Source organism: Chinchilla lanigera, unplaced genomic scaffold (genome assembly GCF_000276665.1).
Source record: "Chinchilla lanigera isolate Chin_1 unplaced genomic scaffold, ChiLan1.0 scaffold00026, whole genome shotgun sequence".
In the NCBI taxonomy this organism is placed as follows: Eukaryota; Metazoa; Chordata; class Mammalia; order Rodentia; family Chinchillidae; genus Chinchilla; species Chinchilla lanigera.
In genome coordinates, this window is record NW_004955427.1 from 19,990,969 (window position 1) to 20,003,239 (window position 12,271).

Sequence of the window (12,271 nt, forward strand, 5' to 3'; positions counted from 1 at the left end):
GCCCAATACCACATTTCCACTAATAGCCACTTTGTAAGCTATTTGCAATACTGCATCATTTTAAAAAGAAAATAATTTTGTTTTGTTTGATAAGTTGGATTGGAGGTTGTCCTTTTTTTAAAAGACAGGTGTGGTGATGCATGCCTATAATCCCAGCACTTGAGAGGCTGAGGCAGGAGGATGGTCATGAATTTGAAGACAGCCTGGGCTACATATCGAGATCCTATCTCAAAAAATAAACAAACTAAAAAGATTTCTCATTCAACTCTAGGGAGACTCAGCATCTTTCACTTCTTGTCCAGTGTGGTTACTTAGTTGGCTTCTAACGTGACTCTTTGCTGTGAGGTAAAGAGCATTTAGGATTCCGGGGCATGGAGACTGCAAGGGCCACATGCTATACTCTACACTGTGGGGGAAGAAAGGGCACCAGGGGCATCCTGCTGTCACTCATTCTGTTCGCTTGGGCCAGCCACTCTTTCCAACTGTTCCTCCTCAGGCCAGAAATTAAGACAAGGAGATAATCAGATATCCTAATCCCATTAAGCAGGTTATTTTGAAAATCCAATCTAGAACATCTGCCTTTTTTTTTTTACATGGGAAGTATTTCAGCACTGCCATTTAAGAGCTCGTCCACTCTCCTATTTGGAAGGAGGGGTCAGCTGACTTGCCTAAGTCCACACAGCATGAGGCTCAGGCCTGGCTGCCTGGCTGCCTGGCTGCCTGTCTGCCCTGGGTTATTTGCCCCAGCCTTCCTCTGCACACCGTGGAGGCTTGTCTGAAGCCAGTGACCACCAGAAATGTGAAACCTCAGCCCTGGCTTGGCCAGCATTGCTGCTACTTTTCACCTCTGAGCTTCCCAGGGCAGCGGAGTGCTGGAGGGCTCATAAATCCACTCCCCTGCTTTCTACATGCGAGGCTCATGCCCGTCCCCCAAGATCCTTCAAGGTTGACAAAGAAAACTGGGGAAATGAGCTAGGGGAGGCGACCAAAGTCAGAGCCACAGAGCAAAGTCAGAGCTGCAGAGCCGTGCAGAGCGCGCTAGGAAGGCTCGCTGCCAAGCAGACGCTGTCTAGACGTTCACCAGCCTCTCCTCCGCCGAGGGCGAGCAGGGAGGAGGGAGCCAGGCCGGAAAGCCTGCCCGCTCTCTGTTCAGCTAATGCAAACACATGACACAGCCGCTGACAGGCTCCAGGCTGGGGTTCGCGCTGTCTAGGACATTTCTTCCCAGGAGCTGGAATTCAGCTGTGGGCTGAGGGGGGTTCTGCTAAGCCAGCAACCAGAGAGCTGGAAAGGTTTTCCTCCAATCCCAGGGAATCGCAGTTCCCAAACTAGACAGAGTTGGGCAGCTGCCAAAAGTAGCACGCAGTGGGGGAAAAAGAACAGATTTTTGAAAGTTCCATTTTTATCATTTTAGTTAATCCATGAAGATCCACAAAAAACCTGGTGCTTTTGATGGAGGCACCAAGCCTCTGAATGAAATCAGTTTACAAAATGTACCGACGTAGAAATGTCGGTCAGCTCACGTCTCAGAGATAAGGTTGGGCCTTGGGAGCTTTGCAGATCAGTTAGAAAAGAAGGGGTCCTCTTCTTCTGGGGGCAGAACAGTTCTGCGCCAGCACATGTGGCTTAGCGGGCACAGTGTAGTTCCACCTTCTCCCTCGGCAGGGCACATCTGCGCTGTGAACATCTGTACAGTTACAGCCAGCCACTAGGTTGGAGAGTTAGAGCCATCGTGCAGTTTGGTTTTATTTAATGTGGAATAGTTGAGAACACACTGGAAGGACAAAGAAACTGGCTTAAAATATCTCCTGAGTTGTTGACCATTAACTGCAAAAGCTCAAAGCAACAACTACACTATGCACCGGAGAAGCAGCTGGAGCCAAGTTCAAGTGGAAACCACGACAAATCCATGTGGCCAGAACAACTGGACCTGAAGCATCCATCCAGCCACTCCGACGCAGCTGGTGTGATCACGCATGCCTCTAATCCCAGCTACTTGGGAGGTGCAGGCGGGAGGACCATCAGTTCAAGGCCAACCTGCAACTTAGCCAGACTCTGTCTCAGAAAATAAAGAGCTGGGGATATAGCTCAATGTGAAGGCCCTGGGTTCAATACCCAGTGCTCAAAATAAAACAAAACAAAAAACTGATGTAACACGAAGGGAAAAGAAAGAGAATTAAAAAGAATTAAGATACGTTATGTACACACAGTGACTCCCAAGGATAAATGTAATCATATGAACTGCAAACCTGGACTCATAAACATAAAAACATTTTAAAAAGTTAAATAAATGGCTTGTACAGTGCCATGTTACTAACAGAAGTGTCTCTGCTTTGTTTTCAGTCATTTTAGAAAGAACAGTGGGGCTTAATCACTGAGCTTTTTATCTTGGGATTTTCAATCCTGGGGTTTGCTACCTACTAGGTAGCCAGTTTTGGATAACGGAGTTCTCTGAGCCAGTGTTTCTTCAGGATAAAATATGGACAACAGTAACTACTTATCAGGTTGTAAAAATTATTTAAAGGTCTTTCTCTTTTTGCCTGCTGTCTGGTAAAGTACTGGTCATTTTTAGAGCTCAGTTTGGGGGTCGCTTCCTCTTGCAGGCCTTCCTGGGCCCAGTGCTGGGGTGGGGTCTCAGCCCTGCCCTAATTTCTCATACCGGACTGCTCTGAGCCTTGTCTCTGTCTGTCTGCCTCTGCCACCAGACCGCAAGCTCCCTGGGGACGAGGGCTGGGCCTCACTCACAGCACTATCGCAGGGGCGGGCAGTGCACAGATCTGGAAGAACTTCCACTCTGCTCTTCCTACCTGACTTTGAGGAAATGTATTTTGTCCCAGATGAGTGGTGCAAATGAGCACGGCGAGGCTTTCTGCAGCTGCATCTCTGTGCAAATGTGAACATGGTGGTGCGGGGGTGTTCTGGCAGCTGCCTTAGCAGCCCTGACACTTCAGGATGACCTCTCCGTAATGGCAGTGGAAGGGAGATAAGAGAGAAAAGCCCAGAGAAAAACAGGAGGAGAAAGATGGACAAAGAGCAACACCAGGGTCCAGGGTTAGTGGGTGGTTTGCAGGCTAGAATCAGGACAGGCTGAAGATCCAGCAGCGCCTTTCTCAAGGATTCAAGGTTTGCGTGGCCTTAGCTCCCAGAGGGACAGATCCAGTATGTTCCACAAGTATTTCCTACCATGCCTTTCAGAGTAGATAGAAAATTGGGCATGGTGGGGGCACACACCTATGATCTCAGCACTCAGAGACTGAGGCTGGAGGACCACCAAGTTCAAGTTCAACCTGGGCAATTTAGTGAGGCTCTGTCTCAAAATACAAAAGGAAGCAGGGGCTGAGGATTTAGCTCAGTGCAGAGGCTCCAAGTTCAATCCCCAGTACCTCAAAAAAAGGAAAGAAAAATTAAAGAAAGAAAGAGAGTAAGAACGAAAGAAGAGAGAGAGAAGGGAAAAGAAGAAAAGAAAAAAAGGAGTAATTGGTAGCCATGTGTGTAATCCCAGCACTCTGGGAGGCTGAGGCCAGAGTACTGCAAACTGGAACACAGCCGGGGTAATTCAGCAGCTTAGCAAGACCTTTCCTCAAGACAAAATATAAAAAAGGACTAGGGATATAGTTCAGCGGGAAGGCCCTGGGTCCAATTCCCAGTACTACAAAAAGAAAAATGGAGTAGTTGATATTTGTTTTTTAAACAATGAAAGCAAAGGGCTGTATTCTTTGTGTGATCACATTTTCCAAAACTAAAATTTACAATTCATGGCCTGGTGACAGACCATATCATGGGGACTACAAAAGGAATACAGGAAAATGACCATCGAAGACATTTGGTGGGCACGTCCACATATAAGGACAAACCCAGGAGACAGAAAAACTCAATGTGGAAAAATGCCAGAGGAGCTGCATTACCTTTCTCACTGTTCTTTTCCTTCCAGTTCCTGCCCTTTGTGTACTGCTTTAGGGAGAAGCTACGTCGAAGTGCACTGTAGATGCCCCATGAGCATATAACTCTTCCTCTGGGGGAATAGGAAGATTCGCGGCTTCACAGAAGAAATCCCACATAGAAGTTCAAGGGTGAGAATGGCTCAGCAGAAGCAGGAGTTCTGATAAAGTGTCTACTGAAATAAATATCTTCACTTACTTTTTAACAAAAAAGTAATACTTATCCTCCAGGAGAGAGTCAAAGAAGCAGAATTCCGCATGCTGTTAGCGCACTTGTGCACGTGTACTTATATGCACGCAGACAGGCAGGCAGGCAGACATCAGCTTCAAGGCCTGAGTGCTGAGCATCATGTTATAATTCCTCTCAGTGATAAATAGGTAAAAGGTGGAATAATCTGAGCCACTGCACAGCGGAGTAGTCAGGCCTGTGAAAACTGAGAATTCTCTTGTTGGCAGCACAATGTCAACCCCCCCCCACCAAATTCTTTGTCAGTGACCTGCAGGGACTGGTAAGAGGTACTTCATCTCTGGCAGGCATTTGGTTTTGGTATGACTGGGTACCATGAGTGGAGGAAACTGTTTCTGTTACCTAGCTGAAGAGATAGCATCATTGCCATTGTGTACAGGCAAGGAAAGTGAGTTTGGGAACAAGGTCTCTCCGCTGGACAAGGGCAGAATTCAAGCCCGGTCCACTATTCTGAAGTCCTCATGTGAAGCTCCAAGTCAAGAGACATCAGGTGACTTAAAAGCGCGACATGAGTTGGAAAGGAACATGGCAGGACTTCTAATCAAAAATAATTTCATTACAGTATTGCTCTTAACAACACAGTCTCTGTAAAGACAGACTCGGGGCCAGGCTGTCGCTCAGTGGTGGAGCAGTTGCCCGGCACATGAGAGGCCCTGCACTGTAAACCAAACAAAAATAAGCCACTGCACTTAGAGACATACAGATATGAGAACAAAAGGAGATAATGAAGGTGGGAACTCAGGGAAAGGCTTAGTGACAGGAAAATGAGAAGGAAGAGAAAAACACCAGAGTCCAGTAAGAGATACAGTTTCACATAAAAAGCTGCCACATACTGACCAGGCGGACAGGCTGAAAGTGCCCAAATCCTCTCTGCCCAAGTACAACCCTGGACTTTCTCAGCATGCCAGGGCTGCCCATCCTATGGATCTTCTGAACCAGGGACAGGAGGCAAGCAAGGGAACTTCTGCTACAACCACGCATCTGGCTCCCTAATGGCCAGATCCATCTCAGCCTGCTGTGGTGGTAACAGCTCTTTCAGAACAGGGACATATAAGGTACCCACGGCCTTTTAGTCTTATTCCAACAGCTGGATATGTATGTGCACGATGGCTAGTATAATGTCTGATACTTCTGTTGGTGATTAATAAATTACACTATCACCGAAAAAGAGAATGAAAAACAAAGTTTTCAGACACAGGATTTAAATCTGGTGATAAAAAGCAGATAAATACTTTCCCTACGTCAATTCAGACCAGTATCCTAAGACAAACACACACAATATCCCAACACAGACACATCTGGGTCTGCAACATGCCACAGCTTTTGCCATACGTCACATGACTTGTTTGACAACAGCTTGGTTCATCACAAATAGTGTCTGCACTATTCAGGGGACATATTAGAAGTCATAAATTCAGACCTAATCCTGGGAATAGTTTCATGGTGATGGCTTCCAAATGAGGACATAAAAAGTCTGTGAGATTACACAGAAATCTTTCAACCACAGCAGAAAATGCAAATTTACAGAATATATTTTTTTGCTCTTAACTACCCACCGAGCACTGTATTAGCAAGTTATTGTCAGCCTCAGCTAATGCAGACGCTGTTATCGATGACAGCAGCAGCACATACAGCCTTACTGGGAGCAACTGCTTCCTTCATGAGAACAGCCAAGAGAATCCTCATTATCATATTTCGGTTGATACTCGACATTAGGTTTGACTGCTTTAAGGTGTTCAGGTTCATTTAAAGAACTCAGAAGCTTGAGCCAGAAACTGGTAAGTGCTCTTTTCCTGCCACTGTCATCCATTTGCTACCTCTGGCTTATCATTTATCACTCCATGTTGTCTTTGTAAGTTTCACACAGTCCTGAGCTCTGCCTTCTTATTATCCTAATTTTAGATAAACGTTTGTCCATTTTGGTCAAAATTGATTGATTTCTTCCAGCAAGAATGGCAACTAGCTTTCACCTCACATACATTCTGACTGATAGCTACCTGGACCATTTCCAAGTAAGGTTTTCAAACCTCCTCCAAGTTCAGTAGGGAAGAACTTTGACTAGCAATTGTCTGTCATGGAGAAAGAGGATAATCTGTGTTGTATAAGCCCTCCTTGCAAGCCCTTTATCTCAGTGTTGGGAGGTACTTATTTTTATTTCCTTTTTTTTTTTTTTGGTTTTTCTGCGGTACCGGGAACCGAACTCACGACCTTGCGCTTGCCAGGCAGGCGCTTTTGCCACTGAGCTAAATCCCCAGCCCCCTTATTTTTATTTCTATAGTGTCTGGATAGCTCATCACATACTTCTGTTGACTGATTAGCTCATTTCCCCAGAAGGAGGATGAACCAATAGCCGCTAACTATGGAACCTCACTTCCCACTTTCTGCTGAAGCAATTCCTGGACATCCTATTCCTTGGACATCCCACTCCTTGGACATCCCAAAGATTCCTGTGAGCCCTTTCTTTTCAAGGGCAATGTACCCTCCTAACACATTATTTTGTTTAAATTTCCTGATAAAACATGAAAATTAAGATATGCTCATTAAAAGCCTAGATGATATATGAATAGAGCAAAGAATAAGAGTACCCTAATGTCACCACCACAGATAATTTCTTGTAAACACAATGTTTAGTGACACACATGGTTGTGTTATGACTTCTTTAACTCTTCTTCATTGGATTTTTAACCAGTATTAAGTTTTTAGGTGTCATAAATACAATGATTTACATTTCACTCCTTAAATGTTGTAACAACTAGGGCAAAGTGATCCAATAGAAGGCTTTGACTTCCTCCCCTTCACTTAGTTTCTCCATGTAGATTATAGGGAGTTCTGGAGTATCCACCCACTAGAGAGTCAGGCAAGTTCCACTAAAGCTGACCTAAGGTTCACTAAAATGGATCCATGTCAATGAAAACTATATGTTTAACTATGGTGGTGGTGTGTCCTTGTACCTACCAAGAAAAACGATTTTCTATAAGAAGTATAGTTAAATTTGGCTAAGTCAAACTGCTTACAGTAACACCTGAATTGTAAGATTCAAGCAAGGTTAATTTACCTTTTCATTAATTATGACAGATTCATTATTGAGAAAATATGGATGTAAAACTTGCCAAATGCTCTGAGGGTGACATCAAGAGATTGGACTGATTAAAAGAAAATTAATAGTCTTTGGGTAAGGAGTCATGAAATGTATACTGATAATCCTGTCTAGCACAGTGTTCAGTGCTAGTCTTCCCACTTATAGCCTCCTTCCCGCACCTCCTTCTGTCTTGACTGGGTGGTAGCTACCTGGCTACATCCAGATGAAAGAGTGGTTTAAACTATCCACTAAGGATCTGTGCATTTCATTAATGTAAAAGAAGTTTCAAAATCAAGGAAAGCTTTATATTTTATATTAATGTAACAACAATAACTATAAAGATGCTTATTCACAATCTCTGTTTTTTTTTTTGAGACAGGGTCTTTCTATGTAGTTCAATCTGGTCTTAAACTCAGTAAGTAGCCCAGGCTGGCCTGGAACTTACAGTGATCCTCCTGCCTCAGGCTTCTGAATGCTGGGATTACAGGCATGTACCACCATATCCTACTCACCATGTCATAATATACACTACAGCTACCACCACTTAAAGCACCTGGCTACCACCAGACTGTAAGCGCACTGAGAGAAGAAAGCACGTCCTATACTTCATTGGTGATTCTGCCCCATGTACAGGGCACATTCAACTTGCAGCAGAGAATGCTACCTGGTAGACACAGTAAAGGTAAGTCCTGTGCTGTTAATGGCTCACTTTTGGAGAAGCCACTCATGCCAAAGCCTTCAGGATCAGGATTCGGTACCTTGAAAAAAAAATGCATTTCACCTCCAAGGACACTAATCATCTGGCTTATAAAATGAACCATCTTAGTTTTATGTTCTTCAGTCCTATGGTTCTGGTATTATTTTGAGGTGGAGTCTCACTGTTACCTAGGCTGGTCTTCAACATGTGTGCTCAAATGATCCTCCCGCCTCAACTTCCCAAACAGCTGGAATGGCAGGTGTGTATCACCATGCTCAGCTGATAGCTGGTATTATTAAGTGAATGAAAATGTATGTTCGCTGGATGTGTTTTGCTGGATATTCAGCTATCTGAAGAGGTGTAGGAAAATGAAATCATGGTATTTTCAATGCTCACATGTGACCACTTGTGTATATAGCTCATCCTTTACTTTTTGTTGGATGGAAGCTTGTGGTGTTTTGCCTAACTAGCTTTAATTTTTTCTTTGGGACATTTTCTCTGGGGTCATTATGTTCACCTAGGCCTAGGACCCTTATCTGCTCCCCTGCACAGCTCCTCCCCAACTTGCTTCTGTGGGTCTGGGAACTGATTCTTGCTTTCTGTCACTTGATCTAGAGACTTTTACAGGACTTTTAACAGCAGGGCCTCCATTTGCCGGGTACTTGCTCATCTGTTTTGGCTATTCCACAGCAGCCCTGTGATGTTTCAACATTCCAGTTTCCAACAATGGTCTTTAGAACCACAGCAAGCAGTTTACTTGCCAAAACATAAACAAGAGATCATTTTAGTGGCTAATATACAAGCTGAAGCTCCAAGAAGCAGTCAGCAGATCTGAATTTCACTCTACGCCTATATGAGTACACCATTAAAACAATTCTAAACAATTCTGGGGCCAGGCATACCTGTAATCCCAGCTACTAAGGAGGCTGAGGCAGGTGGATGGCCACATTTGAGGGCAGTCTGAGATACATGGTGAGATCCTATCTAAGAAAGAAAATCCTTTGGCAAAGTGCTTGCCTAACATGCAAAGCCCTGGGTTCAATACCCAATATGGGGCAGTGTGGGGGGGAAGGAGTACTCCTAAACCAGCCACTAAAACTCCTAGTGGCTAAGTACATGCAGATAATAGGGTATAAGGAGGTTAAGCAGCGTGGCTTTTGATAATTTTCTAGAATGGCATGCCTAGGGCTAAGTGAGGTGTGTCTGTCTGTAGAACGGTAATTGCTTTCCTTGTTCTTCTCTTAGGTGATATACTCACAGTTCATGGATCAAGAATAGATCCCTTACTGGAACGAGTAACCTGATTTGTAGTTCTGTCCCCTGTACCCGTGACTTATAAAAATGAATTTCTAGACCTGGAACACTGGGAACAGAGCAGAGACATCCACCACTGGAGAGCGAGTGGGAGGAGGTGGGGAACTCGGCAAGGCTGTCCTCACAAAGCAGGCAGCTGGCCCGCAGAATCCCCTCCAGCCTGGCATGTTACAGCCACACATTCACTGAGACTTGAAAGGCACACGAACTAGCTGGGTTCTCCACACCACACGCCTCCATCACCAACACTTCTCAAGGAGCTGCAGGGATTCCCAGTGGGAAGGGGTGGAAAGGGGAAAGTTCCTCCTGTGGGACTGTCAAGTAAAGCCCCCTCCAGTGCTGCCCCTTCTACGCTTAGTCCAGCGCAGATACCCATATGACCACATATGGAGCCCTATGCTTCACCAACACCCTCTTCCAGGAAGAGTCTAACGAATGCGTGGTGTATGTGCAGGGGGCAGGGCAGAATTCAGAGGGAGGCTGGCAGTAGATAAGAATGGAAGAAATCAAAAATCAGCTCTGAAGTGCCAAAGGAAGGACTGTAAGACACTAAATAGACAATGTAACACTGTCCTGCATGAGCCCGGTTAAGTTTCTGAAATCTAACTGAATGGGATTTACATAGATTTGCGTTAACAATGACGACAGCCACTGTTCCCCAAGCTTGAACCCCGCCGATTCTGAATGTTTACTCCACAGACTTGGGCCTTACAACATGATTTATAAGTCAATCATACTATTTTAAAAATGTTGAATCAACTCTGGGCTCATATTAAGCAAAAAGTGCCACAAAACCTCACTTTATTTTCTAAATTTCACTTTAAAAGTTCAACAGTGTCTGCAGAAGTTTAGCTACTCTAATGTTTACTAAAATAGACTCATGCCAATAAAGATATACATATTATGTTTGATGAATACTCTTATATTTAACAAGAAAAATATTTCTACAGCAAGCATCATTAACTAGAAGTTATAATGCTTCAAATAAATTCAAATCACAAATCTCCTAGGCAGACTACCTTTTCATTAATAATTGAAGTTTTATTATTAACACATGGATGAAAAACTTGCCAAATGTGCCAGGCAGCAGTAGTTCAGTTGATTAAAAGATAATAATTCTTAATAGGCTCGAGTCAACCTAGCTCATGACTACCCCTCACTACTCACTATAACCATGTCCTGGCTTCACAACCTTTCTGCACCAACTCCCTTGGTTTTCACACTTCAGGACTTCTCGTTTTTGCCTCTCCCTAAAGGTTTTGCCTGGAATCTGAGAGCTCTCCATACTCTTCTACCTCCAGCAGGAAATTGCTGCTGGAGGAACTTCCTTCCAGGGCCGAGCCTTCCCTGCAATGCAGGCAGGCGGGCGGGGAGGCGGGTATGCAGTATAGGCTTCCTAAAACAGATCCCACACCCTGGGCCACACAGCCCTGTGGTGAGTGAAGCCACAAGCTCCTCACACCTCCGATTTGCATTCCAGTTCACAGAGCCATTCCACCCACTAGCAAACAGTCAAGCCTGTTGTAAAACTAACCAGAGATTCACCTCATCTATCAATGAGAGGGCCAGAGCAGGGGATGGATAAGTGTTCCTTAACCCGGCTAAATCCACCAGCGAAGGGGGATACTGTCTCAAATTTAAACTCTGGAAATCAAAATGGATGGAAGAAGCTGGCCTTGAGTTCAAGATGGGCTCCAAAGGCGGAGGGGGCTGGGTTCAGATCTCTCTTTAGAACTACCCAGGTGCCTGACAAGGGGCAAGGTTCCCGCTTTCCTTAAATCTGTTTCCTCCTCTGTAAAATGGGGATAATAAACTTACCTTGCAGAGTTGGAGGAGATTTCAGAGCAAAGAAACAGGTAATTTATGCAATGAATGTCTGGTGTACAAAACACTTGGTAAATGCTAATGCTTCATGGCTGGAAGTAGGTTGGGGCAGAGAAGAAAAACCCGGGGTCCGGAGCCAAACTGCTGGGTTTAGAGCCTGTCCCTAGCTTTAACAACTGAGGACATCTGGTAAGTGACATCAACTTCCCTGACTCAGTTTCTCTACCATGAACGTGGAATTTTACTACCACACACAGTCAATAGCTAACAAAAATTAGCTATTTTTATTTCTTTGAGAGTACAATTCGCTTGTGCTTTTTAACCCATAGTGTGTGGAATTAAACAAGACTTTGGTACAATGGGCATTTTTTTTTTAATCGTAAAAACTTTGTATTCATTTAAGAATTCTGGGGCCGAGTCAAACTGTGATGCTAAGGGTGGGCCGGGAAACTGTAATATGCAGGAAAAAAATTCAAAGAGGGGCGTATAAACCACCCACCAGGGAGCTATTTCTTTTGTAATGTGCATTCCATTTCTTCTCCCTCATGCTTCTTAATTCCTTCCACATTTCCTGCCACAATTATCAAATGTTTAGTTTCTGACCTCACTTTTCTGGAGACTAGAGCCCAGGGAATTTAGAATTGTTTATTTTCTGTCCATAAACCTTTGAGTTAATGGAGGGGCTTGTGAGCGAAGGTTTTGTTGGTTTGTTTGTAGTGTCTCGGGAAGGTCACTGGAGTTGAAAAGAAAACATTACCAAAAAGAAAAAAAAAAAAAAAAAAAAAAAGCGCTGAAATGCTTTAACTGGAAACTGCAGAGCCCCCAAAGCCCAGAGCCATGGATCTGACACTTGCGCAACCTGAGCTTAAGGGTAAATTTAGATTTTAAGAGGCCGTTATATGGCCCAGATAGTAACACAAAAATCCCAGAGCATTTACAAAGAAAAATATAAATTTCAGGAAATCATAATTTCACTGTGCAAGAGACAAAAGAAAATCTATTTTGCCCCCGAAGAATCTCCGATTCCGCTCCCCGCTCTCCCCCGAGGAGACAGACTCGGAAAAGTCCCTAACTACTCTCAATTTCCTCCAAGCGAAGGAAGAACTCAAGGCGCCTTTTGGAACTCGGCGGCCGCTCTCCGGGGTCGCCGCCTCCGTCCCCGCCGGCCCGGA

General features: G+C 44.5%; 1 protein-coding gene across 1 annotated transcript in view; it reads right to left on the reverse strand.

The window, feature by feature from the left end:
- Fstl1 (follistatin-like 1) overlaps positions 1-12,271 on the reverse strand; it is a 51,010-nt gene that overhangs the window by 38,146 nt on the left and 593 nt on the right. The window lies entirely within an intron of this gene.